Below are 18,553 nucleotides of genomic sequence, written 5' to 3' on the forward strand. Positions count from 1 at the left end.
CATTAATGGATCTATTGTGGATATATTAATCTATAGTAATAATGCTAAATATCTCATTAACCTACATCAATATTTTAGCAAAATACACCATTACAGTGAAGGCTTTACAATCCTATTGGAGGATGGCATCACGTGACTAGTAGTTACCAATTGAAAACCTCAATTATTGTACCATAGCATTCATTAATCTATAATATAAAAGCCTAGTGGCGTGTGTTAGTCTGTGTGTGGAAAAAACTACCGGGGGACAGAGTGCTCAAGCTGCAGCGCCACCTGCTGGGCGGAGTTATATACTGCACTGACCTACTAAATTCTTAGCATAATCTATAATATAAAAGCCTAGCGGTGTGTGTTAGTCTGTGTGTGGAAAAAACTACCAGGTGACAGAGTGCTCAAGCTGCAGCGCCACCTGCTGGGCAGAGTTATATACTACACTGACCTACTAAATTCTTAGCATTATCTAATATCTAATATATATAAGCCTAGCAGCGTGTGTTAGTCTGTGTGTGGAAAAAAACAAAAACAAGCTGCAGCGTCACCTGCTGGGCGGAGTTATACACTGACCTACTAAATTCTTAGCATTATCTAATATATAAAAGTAAAAGCCTAGCGGCGTGTGTTAGTGTGTGTGTGTGTGTGTGTGTGGAAAAAACTATTTTCTCAGAAAGGGCTCATCCAATTGACCTGAAATTTGGTATACTGACATCATTTGACCAAAAAATTAGAATAGTGAAGTCAATTAACTTCCATCACCCCCCCTTCCCTCCGTGGGAGGGGTAGTAAAGGCTAAATTTATGAGTTGAGGGGTCAAACTCATTTTCGTGAGGTAATTTTACCTCATGAACACACATTAAAAAGGGAGCTTGCGTCGGGAAGTAACGCTCCTTCCCCGGGGAGGCCTAGGCTAGGCCCAAATGCATGACAAGAACCTTTTTAAGACCTTAAGTAGCTTGATTTGACTAGAATGCATGAGTATCATGCACGGGTTAACTTGTAGAACTATATATATATATATACAAGTTAACCCGTACATGATACTCATGCATTCTAGTCAAATCAAGCTACTTAAGGTGTTAAAAAGGTTCTTGTCATGCATTTGGGCCATAGCCCAGGCCTCAACCACCAACCACTCCCCACTGTCACCCCCGGCAACCACCAACCACTCCCAACTGTCACTTCTCCTTCAAGAAATATATATATATATATTTTAAATCTTTATAAACACTTTTAACAATTAACAAATTAAATTAACAAATTAAAAACATCTTAGTATACCAAATTTCAGCCCTTTCTGAATTTTTTTTTCCACACACACTAAGAATTTAGTAGGTCAGTGGCCAGCAGGTGGCGCTTCAGCTTGGTTTTATATTTTCCACACACACACACACAGACAGACAGACTAACACACGCCACTAGACATTTATATGTTATATATATATATATATATATATATATATATATATTGCAAAGATTGAAATATATTGCTAGGTTGTTAAATGTCTTACGAACCTGTTAATAGTGTACTGCATGAATAATTTTGATAGCACATCCTTTTTTGATACATTCCAATATCACTAATTAACAAAAACATTTCTATTGTATAACTGATGTAATACAAATTAATCTCGTACATATAGTATGGTGTTATCACAATTAAGATGTGGTTATGTAAAAATTATTTTAAATATAAAAACCATAAATTTATAAAATATGTCGCTGACATATTAACCAACATATTTAACATGATTTACCAATTTTCATAATAATAACAATATATATGTTCTTATAACAAGTTAAAACACTATCCAATAATAACATAATTGGACATAAAAGTTTTTTGTTAGCACTAGTCTCAAAAATCACCGATAAAACATGGCATGCCCCAAATAGGGTCATAGATACCAATGTAGTTCAAAATCAGACTTCAGACCATTTGGTTTCAAGGTATTTGAAGTATGAATCCAAAGCATCTCTTTTTTAGCTAATTTCGCCATGACATTTTTTCTCTCCAATCTGGTTCTATGGTTGTTATACCAACAAACTCAACAATACATTTCTGAGAGCATAGATGTGTTTCTTTGAAATGTTGTGATAATGGATGTTGCATTGTCCCCTTTTTGATGTTATTGAGATGTTCTGCCATCCTAATTTTCAAAGGACGTGTAGTGCGTCTAATATAATATTTATTAAATTTGCACCTCAAAAGGTACACTACATTGGTGCTATTACATGTTTTTTGTTTTTTGTTTTTTTTTATTTACACAGTCCTCCCTATCTAACAGTTTGGCTTTCTTCTTTGCTTTTTCTATTGTGGCCATAGAATATCCGTTGGCGAACAATTCTTACGCTGTCTTGTCCATAGAGTCGACAAATTCTGTGCAGTTCCTCCGAAAATGTACAAATTGTCCATATGGGATAGAATCCAGCCATTTGGTATGATGTTCACTCGACTTGGAGATTACGTAATTTGAGTCTGTTGGCTTTCTATATAATTTGGTATGGATTCTACCATCCTTAATGTAGATGGTCAGATCTAAAAAGTTAACTAATTCTCTGCTAATATCAAAAGTCAATTTGATGTTGTAAAGATTATTATTAAGGGAACTGTAAAAGGAATCTAACTGTGCTTCGTTGCCCTTCCAGATGAAAAAATGTCATCTATAAATTGTATCCAGGCTACCAGGTTTGCCCCAGCAGCACAACTATGTCACACAGCTTCTTCTTCCCAGTGTCAGGCGCCATCCCCGCTGTTCTTCCGCTTGGCGGGGACAGACGCCTGTGAAAGCCGCTCGGGGTGCCCTGTTGCCTAGCAACAGGGTTGTCATGCCCCCAGCTCCGTCGGGCGCATGCGCACAGGTCTATTATCGGCACTCTGCGTGCCTGAATCAGTCTCCGCCTCGCTGGACAATCTCCAGCGAGGCTTTATCAGGAAATCCTCCTCTCCCGCGGGGGCTGGATTATTTTTTGATTATTTTTTGTGAGAAAGAAGGACATTTCCTTAAGACCCTGCATTAATTACTGTCGCTTGAATGCAATAACTATCAAGAACCGCTACCCTCTCCCCCTTATAATGGAACTATTCGATCGCATCCAGGGTGCCAAGATCTTCATCAAACTTGATCTCAGAGGAGCTTATAATTTGATACGCATTCGTAAGGGCGATGAGTGGAAGACGGCATTCAACACCCGTGATGGGCACTACGAGTACCTGGTGATGCCGTTCGGGCTCTGTAATGCTCCCTCCGTCTTCCAGGATTTCGTCAACGAGATCTTCAGGGACCTTCTGTACCAATCGGTGATTGTCTACCTGGACGACATCCTGATATGTTTTTCCTGATCTACACTCCCATCATCTTCATGTTAAGACGGTTCTCTCTCGTCTCCGACAGCACTCCCTGTATTGCAAACTGGACAAATGCCTCTTTGAATGTTCCCAGGTTCCCTTCCTTGGCTATTTGGTGTTCGGTACAGGCCTCCAGATAGATCCGGAGAAAGTCGAGGCAATCCTCAACTGGCCACTTCCCACTGGTCTTAAAGCCACTCAACGCTTCATCGGGTTTTCCAACTACTATCGCCAGTTCATTAGAGACTTTTCATCCATCATCAGTCCCATTAAGGCCTTGACTCGCAAGGGAGCTTGCTGTAAACCATGGCTCCTGGATGCAGTGACGGCCTTCAAGACTCTCAAGAAGGCGTTCATCTCCGCTCAAATTCTCAAACAACCGGACCAAGGGAGACCCTTCTTTCTCGAGGTTGATGCCTTCTCTGTAGGAATAGGGGCTGTCTTGTCCCAAAAGTCTTCATCTGGTTCTTTGGAGACATGTGGCTTTCTCTCCGGAGAAAATTTCCGGCTGTGAGTTGAACTATGGGATTGGAGATAAGGAGCTCCTAGCGGTGAAGATGGCGTTACCTCCTTGAGGGGGCGTTACACGCCGTGACTGTAATGACTGACCACAAAAATCCTACTTACCTTCAAGAGCCTACTTACCTTCAAGAGGCACAGTGTCTTAATCCCGCTGGTCCCTTTTTTTTTCTCGGTTTCAACTCATCCTTACCTTCGTCCTGGCTCTAAGAATTGCAAAGCCGACGCATTATCCAGATCTTTTGATTATGCTGATTCTCTGGTTTTTCCGGACAACAAGACCTTTCTTAACCCCGTTCAAGTAGTAGCGCTTACTAATTCCACCACGGTCTCCCCGCCCTCTTTTGTAGATCCACATCTCCGCGCCAAGTTGCTGTGTTGGGCACATGAATCTAAGTTTGCAGGCCATGCCGGCTACAAGAAGACTAAAGAATTTCTTTCTAGATACTACTGGTGGCCCTCTCTTGGTCCGGATGTACACAAGTTTGTGTCGGCTTGCTGCATATGTGCTCGCAACAAGACTCCTAGGCAGAGTCCTTCTGGCCTTCTACTCCCTCTTCCCATTCCTGATTCCCCCTGGATGAGCATCACAATGGACTTTATCACTGATCTTCCTCTAAGCCACGACTACAATACCATTGTCACGAACTCAGAATATTGCTGACTGGTTTTGGCACTACTCACCAAAGAGGCGCGGAGTCTAACGTGTCCCAGGTCTTCACCAGGATCCCCCGCAAGGAAGTATGGTCTTAGCTGCGGGGAACACGCAGGTTGCGGTCCTCAGAGGGAACAACCAGTGCAGCGAAAGGATGGAAGCGGTGTCAGGCAGGCCGGGTCAGAAACCGAGAGATCAGGAGATGCCACAGGGAGAATCCAAATCCGTAGTCAGGGGTTAGCCGGGTCAGGTATCAGGAGCGCAGAAGAGAATAGTCAATAACAAGCCGAGGTCAATTCACAGGGAGCACAGAATAGGGGTAGTCAGGAACAAGCTGGGTAATACACTGGAGTCACAGGAAAAAATACACAGGAATGCTGGAGCTAAGATGGGACCGAATACTCTGGCACTTATTAGGTGCCAGAGTCAGACCTTTATAGGAGGAGAAGGGGGCAGAACTACCTACGGCGGTGGTGACGCTGAACACCACCCCCGGATACTGTGGATTGCGTCCCATTGCTTAGCAACGAGACGCGCGGCTGCCGGGATCCGGAAGTGACGACCGGTTGCCTAGCAACCGGCTGTCTATGAGCAGACACAGGCGTCCGTCCCTGTGCAGAGGACGCGACACAGGGACGGCGCGTGACAACCATCTGGGTCGTGGTAGATCGTTTCTCCAAAATGTCCCACTTCATTCCCTGTAAAGGCCTAACCTCAGCCTCTGAGCTCGCAAATCTGTTTCTGAAAAATGTATTCCGTCTCCATGGGTGTCGTCAAGAGATTTACTCCGATCGCAGAGTTCAATTTGTGGCTAAATTCTGGAGAACCTTCTGTACCAAACTCGGGGTCAAACTCAAATTCTCTTCTGGTTATCACCCTCAGACGAATGGACAGACGGAATGAGTGAATCAGGATCTGGAGTGTTTCATGCGATGTGTTTCTTCTGAACATCAAGCTTCCTGGAGTGACCTTCTTTATTGGGCTGAGTTTGCACATAACAACCTTTTACATTCCTCCTCGGGTTATTCTCCTTTCTTCATTGTTTATGGGAAACATCCTACACCCCCCTTCCTCCTCATATCAGAGGTTTCGGCATCTACTGTGCCTGCAGAAGACTCCCTCATCCACGACTTTTCGCAAATCTGGACCAAGACTCAAACGAAACTCTCTATGTCTATGCAACAGTACAAGACGGCTGCCGATCGCTACAGAAGAAACCTTCCTCTATTGAAGGTGGCAGATCGCGTGTGGCTAGCCACCCATAACCTCAGACTTCGTGTTCCCTCCATGAAATTGGCCCCTCGTTTCATTGGACCATTTGCCATCTTCAAAATTATCAATCCAGTCTCCTACAAACTCGCTTTACCACCTTCCCTCAGGATCCACAACACATTCCACATCTCCCTGCTAAAACCACTGGTCCTCAACGAATTCTTCAAAGAACCATGTCTCCTCCACCCATCAAGACCTCCCTGGGGGATGAGTATGAAGTAGAGCGAATCTTGAAGGCCCGCTCCATTCATGGGAAACTTCATTACCTGGTACACTGGAAGGGTTACGGCCCCGAGGAGAGATCCTGGGTTTCTGAGGCTGATCTACACGCCCCCGTCTCCTTGCAAGATTTCTGAAGAGGACCAATCCCTTCTTTTGGGGAGAGAGAGGGGGGGTACAGTCAGGCGCCGTCCCCGCTGTTCTTCCGCTTGGCGGGGACGGACACCCGTGAAAGCCGCTCAGGGTGCCCTGTTGCCTAGCAACAGGGTTGCCGCGCCCCCAGCTCCGTTGGGCGCATGTGCACAGGTCCGTCCTGTTGCTAGGCAACGGGACGCTATTATCGGCACTCTGCGTGCCTGAATCAGTCACCTCCTATCCATGCCTTCCTGCCCCTATTTAAACCTGGCTCTGGCACCATTAGGGTGCCAGAGTAACAGGTTACTGCCTCTAGCTTTCCTTTTGTGACCCGGCTTTCTAGACCATCCTCCTGTGTATTTTCTCTCCTGTTGTGACCCGGCTTGTCGACCATCCTTTCTGCGTGCCCCACTTTGTTCCTGCGACCTTGGCTTGTTTGACTACTCGCCTGGTTTCTCCCTTTGTACCTTGCATTCCGATTGGCTTGACCCGGACCATCTGACCCTTCTTTCACTACACCGGCAACTGACTAATAGGAACGCGACCTGCATGCCCTGTGCAGCGAAGTCCAAACCTCCTTGCGGGGGTCCCTGGTGAATACCAGGGGTACGTTAGACTCCGCACCTACTAGTTACATATTCTGACAATAATATCTTGGTCTTTAATTATGTTTACCTTGTCTTTTCCCAAATGGGACTGATTGGTTCTTTATATGGTACACCTAACTTTTTACCTTTTCCTGAAATATAATTGTTGTTATTTCTATTATCAAATTTGAATGTGTTTTTCTTTCCCAGTGATTGAATGGGTTGTATAACACTACCAAATTGAGATGTTTTATCACGGGTAAATTTCTTCTGTTTTTTCTGAATGAGATCTTCTGTTTTCCTATCAATCCTAGTGATGATGTCCTTTTCAAACTGTTTGTAATCCTGCAAGTCAGAAAAGGGTTTGACCATATTTTGTAAATGTTCAATTTTGCTCTCAAGGATGTTTAAATCTTGTTTCCTCTCCTTCAAGATCAATGAGATGAGGGAAAAAGAACAATGATCTAAAATGCTTTGCCAGTCTTGCTTAAATGATTCTGATGCATTGGTGAAAGATGATGTTTTGTTAATTCTGTGTCCCTTAGGAATGATCTTATCTGTCTGGTATTTTCCAAGGTGGCTATTTCCCACCATAAGCGATTCTCTTTTAATAATGAGTCTCCTAATTTATACATTACATAATCTAGATCTTCATCATCAATTTCAATTGACTCTCAATTATTGTGGAAGATGTTCTGTAATTGTGTTATTCTAGACTCCCTATGGGAAAACATGGTGCGTCTCTGGGTTAAATCTGATTGAAAAAACTGTGTATAATAACCAAAAAAAGTGATTAACACCTGAGCGCTACTTAATGCTGCTGCACGGGAGAGGTATCTGGATGGTCACTCACTAACAATCCTTCAAATAACAAATATGCAATAAAATATGATACCTATTGCCCTTGGCGCTGCAAATAATACTCAAATCATACACATTACGGTAATGAGTCCCGCAAGAGATTAAAATAAGGACTAATGGATCAGCAGCTGTAAACCCCCTTCAGAAATACGCCCATGTGGGGGTGGAGTGCATTTCATGCTTTCTGGGGGCAGAAGTGGCTGTCAGAATAGGATCCTGAGCACCCCAAAAGTTGTGCTGATGCATCCAAAGAATTTCTCTTTCCTACTCATTCATGTACTGATGAGGGTGCCACCAAGAGGAAGACAAAACCGAACAATGATACTCACTGGGTAATTGCCCTCTCTTCATGATGGTCATCAGCAACTCCCAGGATTGCTGCCTAGATACAAGGGACAACACAAAACAGCACACCCACAAGGCTTTCTGATGGGCTAACATGTACCATCCACACTAATGTTAGCTACAGCAGCGCTGTGGTCCTATCAACATTCTTCGTGACAAGATGCCGCCCAACTTTATTTCCTAGCACTAGGTGTAGTGTCTGCACTAACAATCATCACAGTTCCAATACACCAATCACAAAATGCAGGCAACAGGTAAAACAGATACCAGAAGTCTACCTTTGATGGGGGTCTGACTTCTGGGTACCATAAGGGAAAATATCTCAAAAGAAAAGCATAATACAGTAAAGGGACCACCACACAATGGCCACCTGTGTTTACCAGTACAATGGGGACAGACCAGGCTTGGTCTACGAATAAAGGCCTACCTCCTAACTGTGCCCTGATGCTAATCCTGTAATTTAATTAATGCCACAGGCTAATCCTGATTTTTAATGTGAATGCGCCCATAGAGAAAAAAACAGTAAACATCCAACACCTAAGTACTCTGGGTCTTATACCTGCTACTGCGCAATGGACCTAGATGCCAATGGCCTTGTTCCCAAAGAGTGTGGAAAGGCAGAGTGCAGACATGGGCTTGGAAGAGGGCTGCCCAGGAGTCTAACCTGACTCTGGCAGTTTTCGAGGGCAGCAAGGGTGAACCATTACAGCTCTTTGCCATCCCATTGCTACTTCTTCTAGACAGAGTCTTCAGCAGTCTTCAAGCTTGAACCTGCAGCTCTGCTCTGTCTGTGACTGTCTTATGTCTTCACTTTTCCTCTCCGACGGCTTTTTCTTCTGCTACTTCAGACAACTTCTTTCTTGAACATGACGTCTTCATCCCGTCTTCAGTTCAACGGCGGAGGCCTAATGCAACTTTAGGCCTTCGTCGTTGAACTGAAACCATGCCATTGAGCACTGATTGGCATGCTGCAGCTCCAAAAATTCAAAAGACCGGGGGTGAGTCCTGATTGGCTTACCATTCAGGCCACTGATTGACTGGCAGTGAATCATTTCTGATTAGCAGTCACCAGCACTGGGGAACCCTGTAAGAAATAAAAACTTACCTGCACTATATCGCTGGTCGGGTGAGTGTTCTTTTCTTCACCATCTTCAAGGGCTCTATAAAGATACTGGTGGTATTATCTGGAGCCCAATAGCTGAGTAGATAGCCTGAGAGTAGTCAGACATTTGCCAGGTCGATACACAAGCGGGTAGTCAGACGTTTGCCAGGTCAGTACACAAGAGGGTAGTCAGACGTTTGCCGGGTCGGTACACAAGCAGGTAGTCACAGATGCAAGGTGGAGTGGCAAGTAACAGGAGCTGAGCAAGCAGAATACTCAAGCACATGTCTGAACCAGGAAGTGCCATTTATAGGACCAAACAGGAAACAGGATCCAAGATGGTTTCTTTTTGATGCCAAACTGGCCATCTTGGATAAGGGCAAATCTAAGGGGAAGTTTGGAAATACAGAGACCTCTAGTGGTCAGATGTGCAAATGTCAAAGTAATTCCTTACAGTATTCCCCCCTTTCAATAACGTCCTTTGGATGGTGCTTTGCAGGGTTTCTCCAGGTATCTTTGATGAAATTCACGCAGCAATTGAGGTTCATCGACATTATCTTCTGGTTCCCATGAATTGTCTTCTGGTCCATATCCCTGCCATTTTATCAAATACTGAAGTTTATTTCTAAATATTTGTGAATCTAGTATTTTCTCTACCAGAAATTCTTCATGTTCATCAATTTGAATAGGATCTGGAGGAGGCAAGGTACGACCAGGAAAAGGATTTGAAACTACTGGCTTCAGTAAAGAAACATGAAAGACAGGATGAACCATCATAGATCCTAGGAGTTCAAGTCGAAAGGCAGATGACCTGACTTGTGCCAAAATTTTAAAGGGACCTATATATTTTGGTCCTAGTTTAGAGGTAGGCATGCTTACTTTTAGGTTTTGTGTAGAAAGCCAAACATCGTTGCCAACATTTAAAACTGGTGCAGCTTTATGATGTCTGTCTGCAATTGTTTTATAACTGTCCTGTGCATGTTGCAATGTCTCTCTTAATACTTCAAGATTATTCTGTAACGACTCTAGTCTGGATGTAACAGCAGGTATGGATGAATCCCGTGGAAAATTGGGGAATAGGTTTGGATGATACCCCAAATTGGCATAAAAAGGACTTTGTCTTGTGGATGAGTGTTGCGAGTTGTTGTATGAGAACTCTACCATTGGCAGAACATTAATCCAGTCATCTTTGAGATGGCAAATGTAGCACCGTAGGTATTGTTCTAATGTCTGATTGGTACGTTCTGTCTGTCCATTGGATTGAGGATGGAAGGCAGTTGATAATTTGATATTAATATTAAGAGCACTACAAAACTGTTTCCAAACACGTGAAGTAAATTGTACTCCTCGGTCAGAGACTACATCATCAGGAACTCCATGTAGACGAAAAACATCCCTGATTAGTAATTCTGCTGTTTCTTTTGCAGAAGGAAGTCCACGACAGGGCACAAAGTGAGCCATCTTTGTGAATCGATCTACAACCCCCAGAATTGTAGTCATACCCTTGGCTGATGGTAAATCCACAATAAAATCCATGGAAATTGAATCCCATGGATGAGAAGTACTGCAGGATGATACAAATCTTTTAACATTCTCCTTGTATTTCGGCCACCAGAAGTAACGAGATAATAATTCATGAGTCTTGAAAACACCTTTATGGCCTGCCAGTCTAGTATCATGGACAAATTTCAGTACTCTTAATCGTGCTGCTGCTGGTACATACAAGCAATGTCCATACTTCGAAATGTTATCTCGATAGATTAAGTGTAAATCTGTAGGGTGTTCTAAAAGGATCGGATCAGTTCTATAACCCTCTTTGATGTCAGAAAACAGCTCACCAGTGCCAATAGCTCCCAGGAAATTTAACTTAGAGAGAATTGCCTTTTCCGGATCAAGCTGTGGTGAGTCTTCCATGTATGCTCTGGATAGAGCATCAGCTTTCCCATTTCGGGATCCAGGACTATAAGAGATAACAAAATCAAAACGATTTAGGAATAAACTCCATCTGGCTTGTTGCGGAGAAAGTTTCTTTGCAGACCGAACAAACTCTATATTCCGGTGGTCAGTAAGCACGCTAATTTGATGTGCAGCACCTTAAAGCAAATGTCTCCATTCAGTCAATGCAGCCACAATGGCTAATAGTTCTCTGTTTCCCACATCATAATTTCTTTCTGAAGCAGTCATTTGACAAGAGAAAAAAGCACATGGATGTAATAGCATCTTCTCTCCTATTCTCTGTGATAATATTGCCCCAACTGCTGAATCTGAAGCATCTGCCTCGAAGATAAAAGGAAGTTCTGGGTTGGGATATATTAATATGGGATCTGTAATAAACTTTGTCTTAAGCAGAAAAAAAGCCCCTTCAGCTTCTGGAGACCAATGGAAAGATGATCCCTTTTTGGTTAGTTGAGTTATTGGTGTCACAATCTTGGAAAAGTCTTTAATGAAACGTCTACAGAAGTTGCAAACCATACGAACCTTTGTACCTCTTTTACATTTTTTGGAGCTGGCCAATCTACTATAGCCTGGACCTTGCTAGGGTCCATGCTCAAACCTTGAGGAGAGATGATATAGCCCAAGAACTGGATATGTATCTGGTGGAATTCACACTTCTGCAACTTAATGTACAAACAGTATCTGCAAAGACAATCCAGTACAGTTCGAACTTGTGGTTGGTGCTCCTCTTGGGAATTTGAGAAAATTAGTATGTCAACAAGATAAATGACAACAAATTGGTCAATTAAATCTTTAAAAACATCATTCATGAAATGTTTGAACGTAGCAGGAGCATTGCACAGTCCAAAGGGGATCACTAGATGTTCAAAATGTCCATATTTACATCGAAAGGCAGTCTTCCATTCATCGCCAGATCGTATGCAAATTAAATTGTATGCTCCTCGTAGATCTAATTTAGTAAAAATTCTTGCTGAGCGAAGCCTCTCCAGTCATTCTGAAATAAGTGGGAGTGAGTAACGGTTCTTGATTGTAACTTTATTCAATGCTCTATAGTCAATACATGGTCTTAATGAACCATCCTTTTCTTCACAAAGAAAATAGGTGCACCTGCTGGAGATGTGGAAGGACAAATAAAACCTTTTACTAAACTTTCATCCACATAATCCTTGAGGACCTTTAACTCAGGATCGGCTAATGGATAAATACGTCCAAACGGTATAGCAGCCCAAGGTAACAAATCGGTACGGTAATCGTGCGCGGAAAAAGTGTTAATATGGTAAAATACTCGCTGGATTTCAGCTCGCAGCTCCCTGAGCTGAAATCCAGCTAGATTTTACTGTAATAACTGTACAAGTTTTTACGCAGCGGAAATTTGTAACAATTGAATAGGCCCCATAGGGTCTATGGGGTGGTAATTTGTCAGCATTCTTCTTACTGCAGACATCAGAAAAGTCTTTATATTGTGGAGGTAGCTGGTCCAAAACATGAGAAGGGTAATTATACAACTTGCTCACCTCTTCAACAGAGGTTTCAGGTTTAGTCTCCGGAGCATATGTTTCTTGTGAGAAATAAATAGTCTTTGATTCCCAGTTAATGGATGGATTATTTGCAGCCAATGAATTCCCAGAATAATAGGAAACTGGGGAAAAGAGATCAGTAAGAAAGTCAAAGTCTCATGATGGTATGGATCAATTACGAGGTCCAGGGGTTCGGTTTCATGAGTAACTGGACCAGAGTTCAAAGGAGAACCATCCACGGTTTCCATTAACACTGCTATCTGTTTCTCTCTAAATCCAATCTTATTTCTCTTAGCAAACATAATGTCCATAAAATTGCCGTTGGCACCAGAGTCCACCATCCACCATTGCTGTACTGGAAATCCAGTGTGCACCGATCTGTAATCGAATTGGAATTGAGAAATGTACGTTTTTATTTCCCTTATTCTTCTCAGTTGATGCTAAAGAGGAGAGAGATGGAATGATTGCATTTACATGCTGAGGAATATCGGAAATCACAGACTCCTGATCTGAAAAGTCTGCATCTGCTAAGCTAGCTGTCCTCTGAGGTCTTCTAGGACAATTTGAGACATAATGTCCTGGATTGCCACAATAACGGCACAAGTTCTCTTGACATCGTTGCTCCCTTCTCTCATTGGAACTAAGTTTGTGAAGTGTGTCTACTTGCATGGGTTCAGACTCAAATTCCTTAGTGGATTTTACCTCAAAATTCCCATAATAGTTTGAAGTTGTGGGTTCTCGATAACGGGTGTGTCCAGGTTAAGTTACTCCTTTCTTGACGTTTCTCAATCAGTCGTGCATCAATTCAAATGCAATGCTTAATGAAAGGCTCAAAGGCTGGTGTCAGAAAGTCCCTTACAGTAGACAGACAGACAGCTGCGCCTCAGAATTCCAAATAGTGTCAAGGACCCATCTTCGAAAATCTGCAGTATATTCCACAACTGAGCGTCTTCCCTGAAGTAATTTAAATAAAGTATTTTCAGCAGTATCTTTCCGGTTTGCATCATAAAAGGTTTGTTTCATTACTTTGAGGAAGTCATCAAACTTCTCTAATATTGGACTAGACGTTTCGATATAGGGAAAAGCCCATGCAAGGGCGGTGTCCTTAAGTAGCAAAAGCATTCACCGGACCTTTGACTTATCAGAGTAGAAATGGGACTCATACAGTTGGAAATGCAGCTGGCATTGATTGATAAATCTGCGGAACTTTTGAGGGTCCCCTCCAAACCGTGCTGGTGGGAGAGGAAGAGCAGCAGGGGATGGTGCCGTTACAGGCACTTGTGGTGACCCTGTCTCCAACTCTGAGATACGTTCCTCATGTTGAGACAGACTAATTAGAAATTCCTGGAAGCCACTCTGTGCGTCACAAGCGTTTTGTGAGATAACTAGAATTTCTTGCTTAACCTGTGAATCGAGAGCCAACAAACTGTCCTTCAGGAATTTCAGCTCCGCCTGGCATTCAATTAGCACGGTGGTTAAACTTGTCACGCGCTGCTTAACAGGTATATGTTCGGTGGGATCCCTTTTAAGGCTTAAGTATCCTGTAACGATACTGGTGGTATTATCTGGAGCCCAATAGCCGAGTAGATATCCAGAGAGTAGTCAGACGTTTGCTGGGTCGGTACACAAGTGCGTAGTCAGACGTTTGCCGGGTCAGTACACAAGCGGGTAGTCATGTTTGCCGGGTCGGTACACAAGAGGGTAGTCACACGTTTGCCGGGTCGGTACACAAGCAGGTAGTCACAGATGCAAAGTAGAGTAGCAAGTAGCAGGAGCTGAGCAAGCAGAATACTCAAGCACATGTCTGAACCAGGAAGTGCCATTTATAGGCCCAAACAGGAAACAGGATCCAAGATGGTTTCTCTTTGATGCCAAACTAGCCATCTTGGATAAAGGCAAATCTAAGGGCAAGTTTGCAAACGCAGAGACCTCTAGTGGTTGGAGGAGCAAATGTCAAAGTAATTCCTTACAGGCTCTTGGGGGCACCAGCTCACACAGTTGTCATGCATAAATGTTATTCCTTTATGTGTGTGTGTGTGTGTGTGTGTGCGTGTGTGTCAATTGTAAGACCACAGACATAGAAATGAAGTATCAATGCTTCACACTAGTCTTTAGTGGTCCGCCACTTTGGCAATTAATGTGCTGGTGTGGCTTCTAAAGACTAGTGTGAAGCATTGATAATTTATTTGTATGTCTGAGGTCTTACGTAGGTGGGCAGAGGGTTCCTTTAGACTCCCTCTGGTGTTGCAGAGTCTCTGGACACTACTCAGCGGAGGTAATACAAGTTCCTAACTAAGGTGGAGACACTGCACAGAAGATACAATAGTGAGAATTGTTATTCGTTCAAAGGAAAATAAAGATACACTTCCCAGCATAGACACACCGGGGAAAGGATGTTACATCCATCTTAAGGTATAAGGCAGTACCACTAGATGGCAATATTGCTCTACACATTTTTTTAAATCCCACTTTTGCATCTTGAGATATAGCATAAATATTTTGCTCTTAGGAGTCCCAAATTTAGAAGAACAAGTGAATGTTCTGTTTTTTTAGCTTCTACCCCAAAGAAATTTAAGCCCATCCTTAGCCCTGGCATATTACTGATCGGCTTACACAGCAACGTTATATATGGACACAATGTTTTGTAAAATAACATGCTAGTTTTATCATTTGCAAAATTTGGTGTTGACGTTGAGTATATTTACACATATTTATTTGGCTACCTATAAGAAGCATTTGTTTCCAAAGTAAACAAACTTAAAATTTAATGACATCATTCCTTTTAATGCTGCCCGAATCTTCTCAAGTTCTTCTAGATGATGTCTACAGACAGGTGTCCATAACTGAACCCATTACTAATAATGAGTTTTAGACAGGGACTAACTTAGGTAAAAGTACATTTGCTTCTCATACATCAATCCCTTTTTTTATGTATCCCAGGATCTTGCTAGTCCACGTGGCAAGATGAGAATTTTTTAATAACACAGCACTTTGTGTATAGAAAGAAAACATATGTTTACATATCATACAACAGTGTATAAAAAGACAAATACATAAACATTCCAAATTCACTCAACATTTATCTTGTTGTTCTTTTGTTAGTAAGTGTTAATATGTTTTCATTGATATAACAAAAACTGAAGAAGAAAAGGTACAAACACTAATGAGCAGGAAGGAAAACCTGGGAAAACTTGGGTGTTGGAGACTAATTTGGGGGTGGAAGGGGCAAAAATGGATCCATAGGCAAATCTATTTTAATATTTTGATGAAGGTATTATGTTTTAGAGCCCAAACCATGATACATTTTTACCATTTGTAGTTGCACTGTAATCATTTTTGGGATATGGAAGCTAAGCAGGGCCGGGCCTGGCTAGTACTTGGATGGGAGACCACCTGAGAATACCAGGAGCTGTAGGCCTTTATTTTTATTTTCTCTTGTTCCGGCTTCCTTCAATGCTGGTTTTTAGATGTATAACAGATGTAGGTCATTAGGAAACCAATACCTACAGCCACACCACCCTAAACAAGCCTGATCTTGGAAGCTAAGCAGGGCCGTGCCTAGTTAGTAATTGGATGGGAGACCACCTGGGAATACCAGGTGCTGTAGGCCTTTTTTTTTTTATTTTCTCTTGTTCCGGCTTCCTTCAATTATGGTTTTGAGATCTATTAAAGATGTAGGTCATTAAAGAACCAACACCTACAGCCACACCACTCTGAACAAGCTTAATCTCATCTGATCTTGGAAGCTAAGCAGGGCCAGGTCTGGTTAGTACTTGGATGGGAGACCACCTGGGAATACCAGGTGCTGTAGGCCATTTTTTTTTTATTTTCTCTTGTTCCGACTTCCTTCAATGCTGGTTTTGAGATGTATAAGAGATGTAGGTCATTAAGAAACCAGTACCTACAGCCACACCACCCTGAACAAGCCCAATCTCGTCTGATCTTGGAAGCTAAGCAGGACCGGGCCTGGTTAGTACTTGGATGGGAAACCACCTGTGAATACCAGGTGTTGTAGGCCTTTTTTTCTATTTTCTCTTTTACCGGCTTACTTCAATTCTGGTTTTGAGATGTATAAGAGATGTAGGTCATCAGGAAGCCAACGCCTATAGCCACACCACCCTGAACAAGCCCAATCTCGTCTGATCTTGGAAGCTAAGCAGGGCCGGGCCTGGTTAGTACTTGGATGAGATACCACCTGGGAATACCAGGTGCTGTAGGCCATTTTTTTTTAATTTTCTCTTGTTCCGACTTCCTTCAATGCTGGTTTTGAGATGTATAAGAGATGTAGGTCATTAGGTAACCCATACCTACAACCACACCACCCTGAACAAGCCCAATCTCATCTGATCTTGGAAGCTAAGCAGGACCGGGCTTGGATGGGAGACCACCTGGGAATACCAGGTTTTGTAGGACTTTTTTTTTATTTTCTCTTTTACCGGCTTCCTTCAATTCTGGTTTTGAGATGTATAAGAGATGTAGGTCATTAGGAAACCAATACCTACAGACACACCACCCTGAACAAGCCCAATCTCGTCTGATCTTGAAAGGTAAGTAGAGCTGGGCCTGGTTAGTACTTGGATAGGAGACCACCTGGGAATACCAGATGCTGTAGGACTTTTTTTTTTATTTTCTCTTGTTCCGGCTTCCTTCGAAGCTGGTTTTGAGATGTATAAGAGATGTAGGTCATTAGGAAACCAATAATATAGCCAAACCCCCCTGAACAGGCCCAATCTCATCTGATTTTGGAAGCTAAGCAGGGTCGGGCCTGGTTAGTACTTGGATGGGAAACCACCAGGGAATACCAGGTGCTGTAGGCCTTTTTTTTTATTTTCTCTTTTTCCGGCTTCCTTCAATGCTGGTTTTGAGATGTATAAGAGATGTAGGTCATTAGGAAATCAATATCTACAGCCACAGCACCCTGACCAAGCCCAATCTCGTCTGATCTTTGAAGCTAAGCAAGGCCGGGCCTGGTTAGTATTTGGATGGGAGACCACCTGGTAATACCAAGTGCTGTAGGCCTTTTTTTTTATTTTCTCTTGTTCCGGCTTCCTTCAATGCTGGTTTTGAGATGTATAAGAGATGTAGGTCATTAGGAAACTAATAACTACAGCCACACCACCCTAAACAAGCACAATCTCGTCTGATCTTGGAAGCTAAGCAGAGACGGGCCTGGTTAGTACTTGGATGGGAGACCACCTGGGAATACCAGGTGCTTTAGGCCATTTTTTTTTATTTTCTCTTGTTCCGGCTTCCTTCAATGCTGGTTTTCAGATGTATAAGAGATGTAGGTCATTAGGAAACCAATACCTACAGACACACCACCCTGAATAAGCCCAATCTCGTCTGATCTTGAAAGGTAAGCAGGGCCAGGCATGGTTAGTACTTGGATAGAAGACCACCTGGGAATACCAGATGCTGTAGGACTTTTTTTTTTTTTTCTCTTGTTCCGGCTTCCTTCGAAGCTGGTTTTGAGATGTATAAGAGATGTAGGTCATTAGAAAACAAATACTATAGCCACACCCTCCTGAACAAGCCCAATCTCATCTGATCTTGGAAGCTAAGAAGGGTCGGGCCTGGTTAGTACTTTGATGGGAGACTACCTGGGAATACCAGATGCTCTAGGCCTTTTTTTTTTATTTTCTCTTGTTCCGACTTTCTTCAATGCTGGTTTTGAGATGTATAAGAGATGTAGGTCATTAGGAAACCAATAATATAGCCACACCCCCCTGAACAAGCCCAATCTCATCTGATTTTAGAAGCTAAGCAGGGTCGGGCCTGGTTAGTACTTGGATGGGAAACCACCTAGGAATACCAGGTGCTGTAGGCAATATTTTTTTATTTTCTCTTGTTCTGGCTTCCTTCAATGCTGGTTTTGAGATGTATAAGAGATGTAGGTCATTAAGAAATCAATATCTACAGCCACAGCACCCTGAACAAGCCCAATCTCGTCTGATCTTTGAAGCTAAGCAGGGCCGGGCCTGGTTAGTACTTGGATAGGAGACAACCTGGGAATACCAAATGCTGTAGGCCTTTTTTTTTATT

At 42.7% G+C, this 18,553-nt stretch overlaps 1 non-coding gene and 9 pseudogenes across 1 annotated transcript; all 10 read left to right on the plus strand.

Moving 5' to 3' along the window:
• The first annotated feature begins 16,206 nt into the window (after nucleotides 1-16,206).
• On the plus strand, nucleotides 16,207-16,325 carry LOC142123048 (5S ribosomal RNA; annotated as a pseudogene).
• Nucleotides 16,326-16,410: 85 nt separating this feature from the next.
• LOC142118957 (5S ribosomal RNA) lies at nucleotides 16,411-16,529 on the plus strand (annotated as a pseudogene).
• An 83-nt stretch (nucleotides 16,530-16,612) lies between these two features.
• Nucleotides 16,613-16,731, plus strand: LOC142111240 (5S ribosomal RNA). Its single transcript, XR_012680943.1, has one exon. It is a non-coding gene; the product is annotated as a 5S ribosomal RNA (ribosomal RNA).
• Nucleotides 16,732-17,007: 276 nt separating this feature from the next.
• LOC142136385 (5S ribosomal RNA) lies at nucleotides 17,008-17,126 on the plus strand (annotated as a pseudogene).
• Nucleotides 17,127-17,209: 83 nt separating this feature from the next.
• On the plus strand, nucleotides 17,210-17,328 carry LOC142128280 (5S ribosomal RNA; annotated as a pseudogene).
• An 83-nt stretch (nucleotides 17,329-17,411) lies between these two features.
• On the plus strand, nucleotides 17,412-17,530 carry LOC142136517 (5S ribosomal RNA; annotated as a pseudogene).
• An 83-nt stretch (nucleotides 17,531-17,613) lies between these two features.
• On the plus strand, nucleotides 17,614-17,732 carry LOC142134801 (5S ribosomal RNA; annotated as a pseudogene).
• A 285-nt stretch (nucleotides 17,733-18,017) lies between these two features.
• On the plus strand, nucleotides 18,018-18,136 carry LOC142136205 (5S ribosomal RNA; annotated as a pseudogene).
• Nucleotides 18,137-18,219: 83 nt separating this feature from the next.
• On the plus strand, nucleotides 18,220-18,338 carry LOC142134658 (5S ribosomal RNA; annotated as a pseudogene).
• An 84-nt stretch (nucleotides 18,339-18,422) lies between these two features.
• On the plus strand, nucleotides 18,423-18,541 carry LOC142136642 (5S ribosomal RNA; annotated as a pseudogene).
• The last annotated feature ends 12 nt before the right edge of the window (nucleotides 18,542-18,553 follow it).

The sequence above is a fragment of the Mixophyes fleayi genome, chromosome 1, assembly GCF_038048845.1.
Source record: "Mixophyes fleayi isolate aMixFle1 chromosome 1, aMixFle1.hap1, whole genome shotgun sequence".
Lineage (NCBI taxonomy): Eukaryota > Metazoa > Chordata > Amphibia > Anura > Limnodynastidae > Mixophyes > Mixophyes fleayi.